Source organism: Cajanus cajan, chromosome 5, assembly GCF_000230855.2.
Source record: "Cajanus cajan strain Asha chromosome 5, NIPB_CcT2T_4, whole genome shotgun sequence".
Taxonomy (NCBI): domain Eukaryota; kingdom Viridiplantae; phylum Streptophyta; class Magnoliopsida; order Fabales; family Fabaceae; genus Cajanus; species Cajanus cajan.
Genome location: NC_138521.1, coordinates 22286556 through 22290769, shown reverse-complemented (window position 1 = coordinate 22290769; position 4214 = coordinate 22286556). Strand labels below are relative to the sequence as shown.

Here is a 4214-nt window from a genome sequence, read left to right as displayed (position 1 = left end):
TCCTCAGTAGCTCAGTGGTAGAGCGGTCGGCTGTTAATTGACTGGTCGTAGGTTCAAATCCTACTTGGGGAGAATTTTTAGTTATAGCTTTTCTGACCTAGCGACCCCTGTCCTTCCCCTTAGTTTCTAAACTAGCAGAATCGTGGGACATCCAAAGTGGGAAGTTTCTTGTTGATTTTTTTTCTATTTCTTACTCCGTTTAGGAACTTGGTTCGTTCAATTCACTTGCTCATGAACTCGCCAGAAGCGACTAGGGGGGAGCTGTCGTAGAAGCTTTGCCCTTTGTACAGAGATTGTTATGAACTTACTAAATGACTAGTGGAACGCTAGCTAAGCTAAAAAAGAGTATTAGTTCCAAATCAATAAGCTTTATTTCAGGTTTTTATCCCTCCTTCTTAGAACCCATTGGTGGAGGGGGGCCTCGGCCCAGGAAGGGGAGAGTGGCCGAGTGGTCAAAAGCGACAGACTGTAAATCTGTTGAAGTTTTTCTACGTAGGTTCGAATCTTGCCTCTCCCACTTGTTTGTTGTAGACTTCTTCGAAGAGAAAGGAGGCATTCGTCAGCGCAGGAAGGCCCACCGAGCGAAGCTCTTTCTTTTCCGTGCCGTGAAGTGAAATTGTATCGTATGTTAGTTAGAGAGGTTGTCGAACTACTATGATCTATAGATTCCCCAGATATATCCAATCCCAACGAGAATAGAAGCGAGTCGCTTCCATTGTAGTCATCGTAGTCTTTTAGCTTATGTAGTGGTCGGCCTTCCTACACGCACGCGCCCGCCAGAATGCCTCATTGGTTCAAATATGAAAACTAAGGAAGCCACAGCTAGATTATTAATCGTCTCAGTGGGAATTTCCACCAATCAATATGGTGTCTATAGACTGACCTTTCCCTCCTATCGTTAGAGCTACTTCCTCCGCCTCCCCTCTTTTTATATTTAATAAAAGAAGGCTTTGGCTGTGCCCTTTTAACAATATTATCAGACGCGCCCCTACCGGACTTTGTTACAAAGAACATAAAAAAGGCAATCCTCTCTTATCAAATGGCACATCAGCCGCAAGACCCGACTCGTGTGGATAACGAACCTGTGTGATTGGGGCATTCTAAAATTTAAGGTCCGATTTATTCTTGTCCTTTATGACTGGGATTTGTTGACTCCCTAACCTAATATGGATACCCAGCCCAGACCTGAGAATAGCCAACTTCTTATTCTTATTGTATGACCATGCTGAGTTAAGAGAAAGCACCTTCTCAATTTCTGTAATGTCTACTGCTTTTTCGACTACTTAATCTGTTGCTGGATGATTGACTGTGGATTGACCTGGGGTAAATACCTTTGCTCTAGGCCTTTGCTTCCAAGATGTATAGTTGTTTACGAGATGTGAGAAGCGTGGATTCCTCGAGATGTCTAGTCATAGTCTGTTGTGTCACTTCAAAGATGATTGTCGGGGACAACTTCAATGATTGTATTTCCTCTAGGCCTGTTCAGGAAGAGATGTTTTGGTCATTCTGGTAATTTTTTTCATTGAAACAAGTTCCAACCACGATGGTTTGGCGTGAGAGGTAGAGCCAAATGCGCCAATTTCCTTGTTTGTCACCATCACTTTCAAATGTTCGTTCATTCGCGTCTTAGACAAGGTGGGTTCACCCCTTTGTGTGCCGGTTGGTCCTTAATTTATTAATATAAATAAGAATTGGGTGTCGCATTAGCTTTTTACAAGGTGACGACGGGATAAGATTTCAAATAAATAGGAAAACCAGCCCCTATCTGTCTCAATTGCTCTTCTATCTTACTGAATCACTCAACTTCGATTCCTGCATCGTTTGCATACATTTCTTATCCGGGATAAGGGGTTTAAGGCGGAAAAGGCATATAGAATGGTAACGGCTGAACAAAATCAATGTATCCTCAGAAAATAGAGTCCAGTGGTTCGAATCCACTTCTAAAAGCGGGTGAAGGTGGGGACATTAGCAACCTCAACTGGAGCCTCTCCTCTAAGCGGCTGACTCTTTTTCTCGAGTACCATAGTGATCTGTGTGCTCTCCAACAGTAGTCAAAGAACCCTAAGATGCCCCTATCTTATTGCACTCTAAACTCTCTGAGACCACTGACTTTTTCTCATATGAGCTCGTTCCAAGGCGCCAAGAGCTTTCTTATTCACTCTTGGCGGGGACTACTACTGGGAAACCAAACAAAAGGAGCGAAAACTTTTTATGCTGTTGGCTGCTTGGGCGCTTACTCTGCTCTCGTCTATGCCCTTGGTGTGACGCAGCTGGGTATCGATTTGACTTTCGGATCTTTAGCTGGCACTCACTGGCCCCGTCTTTTGCTCTACAAAGTGTTGCGGTAGGTAAAGAACTCGATCTTAATATCAATTTCCAGCAGGCACTCCGTGATCTATCTTGGACTGGAAATGGAGATTTATTTGAATATGCAGTCTCTCTAGTGGCATCTACCCTTTATCCTTTGTTTTAATTATTAAGTAAGTATATGCATTGATTTGAGAATTTCTTTTGATGTATGCATTTAAAGGTCGTTTCTTGTGAAAATCTCTAGGATTGGTTGGCGCGTTACAAAGGCTTGCTTGCATGAAAGCTGCTTTAGCAAGAAAGGCGGGAATCTCTTCAAGGGTTGACAACTGTGAGATATGATGTGATAGACGAAGGTTGGTTGAAGTGGAAGAAAGCCAGGGCTAGTTAGCAACTTTAGTAGTTCAGCTCCGTCTCACTCAGGTCATGGGAAACCATAGATTAGAAAAAGGCAGGACGTAGGCATGCCTCTACAAGCGATAGATCGAGCCAAAGTGGGTCAACCATTCGTCTCAGCATTACCTTTTCACCCAGGCATTCAGAGCAAGCAACCGAAAATCTACTAAAGAGTAGCAAACCAGTAACGGTTTCAAGCGGGAGTTCTTATGCCGGGTTTTCAGTAGCTTTCGAAGCGAGGGTCGAGACATGAAATGAAGAAAGATTCTATTGTGGGGAAGCTACGTCTACTCAAGCACGGGGGAAGACATCATCCGAAGAGTAGGGCGGGGATAAGCAAGGTTCGACGTAGTTGAGGAAAGAGAGAGATGGCTTTTATAGGATAGATAGTCGTTAGCCAGGAAAGTTGAAAGTTGGGATATCCACCAGGTTTTTAGGGATATCCGGCAAAGGACTTCACTGCAGAGATTTGGTGGTAGGCCCGCATCAACGTATAAATATTCTCCAACCTATTCATTCACAGGAAAGGACATTGTAGATCTTCCTGGGTGAGGTATAGTAGCTACTTTTTTTAGCCGGAGATTTGAATTAGAATTCGAAAGAGTAGAGCCAAAATCCTTTTCAATGAAGAAGGTGTAAGTTGACATAGAAGGTGTGGTTGATTCCATTTTACGGGAAATTCCATCTGATGTCTTATGAGCAATTCGATCATATAAGGTTTGGAACCCTGGCCTAAGAATCTTGAGAATACTATATGGGATAGGTTAACTTGAACCGAAGTGAGCGAAGCTCTTTTCATTAGGAAGCGAATGTCCCAAGGTCGTATCACTGGGTAGAACTGTTCTAGTGAATGCAACGCAGTGGGGCTCAGGGATTCAATTATCTCAATCATGACAATAAAGTGAAATGGCAACTGTGTAAAATCTGACTTGACGTGTCCGCCCCAGATCGCACAACAACCACTTTGTCTGCGCAACCTAGCGCGAGAAGGGTGCGTGGTGACGATGGGTATGTAGGTAAGACGGATATTCAAATCGATTATTGCAGCAAGGTATCCTTTTATACCTGTTGTTGGAATAATCGATTATATTTAATGATAATCGATTATTTTGAGTTAGTTTTCAAAACTTTATTTTAAGTCTCAAAATAACTTCTTAACCTTTTAAACTCATCATCATACATTCCCTTAATCGAATTAGATACAAATTAGCCAAAGCACAAAGCACACACAAAACAAATAAACTCAACAAAGCAATTTAAAAACTACTCCTATTACATAACATTTTCTTTGACTTTGTTTTTGACTTCAAAGTTGTTGATGTCCTTGGTCAACTTTGTTCCACACATTTGTTATCATCAAAACCTTTAATCTCCAGAGGTGATCTCAACAATCTCAATCTCCTCCAATCTCAACACTAAGTGCTCTAAAACTATACCTTTTTTTATCATAAAATGTGATTTTTCACAATTTAATAGAAGGTTAGTTTCAATGGACCTATCTAGCACCCTAC

General features: G+C 42.1%; 2 non-coding genes across 2 annotated transcripts; both read left to right on the top strand.

Moving 5' to 3' along the window:
• TRNAN-GUU (transfer RNA asparagine (anticodon GUU)) lies at positions 1-72 on the top strand. Its single transcript has one exon. It is a non-coding gene; the product is annotated as a tRNA-Asn (tRNA).
• A 362-nt stretch (positions 73-434) lies between these two features.
• TRNAY-GUA (transfer RNA tyrosine (anticodon GUA)) lies at positions 435-517 on the top strand. The gene has a single exon. It is a non-coding gene; the product is annotated as a tRNA-Tyr (tRNA).
• The last annotated feature ends 3697 nt before the right edge of the window (positions 518-4214 follow it).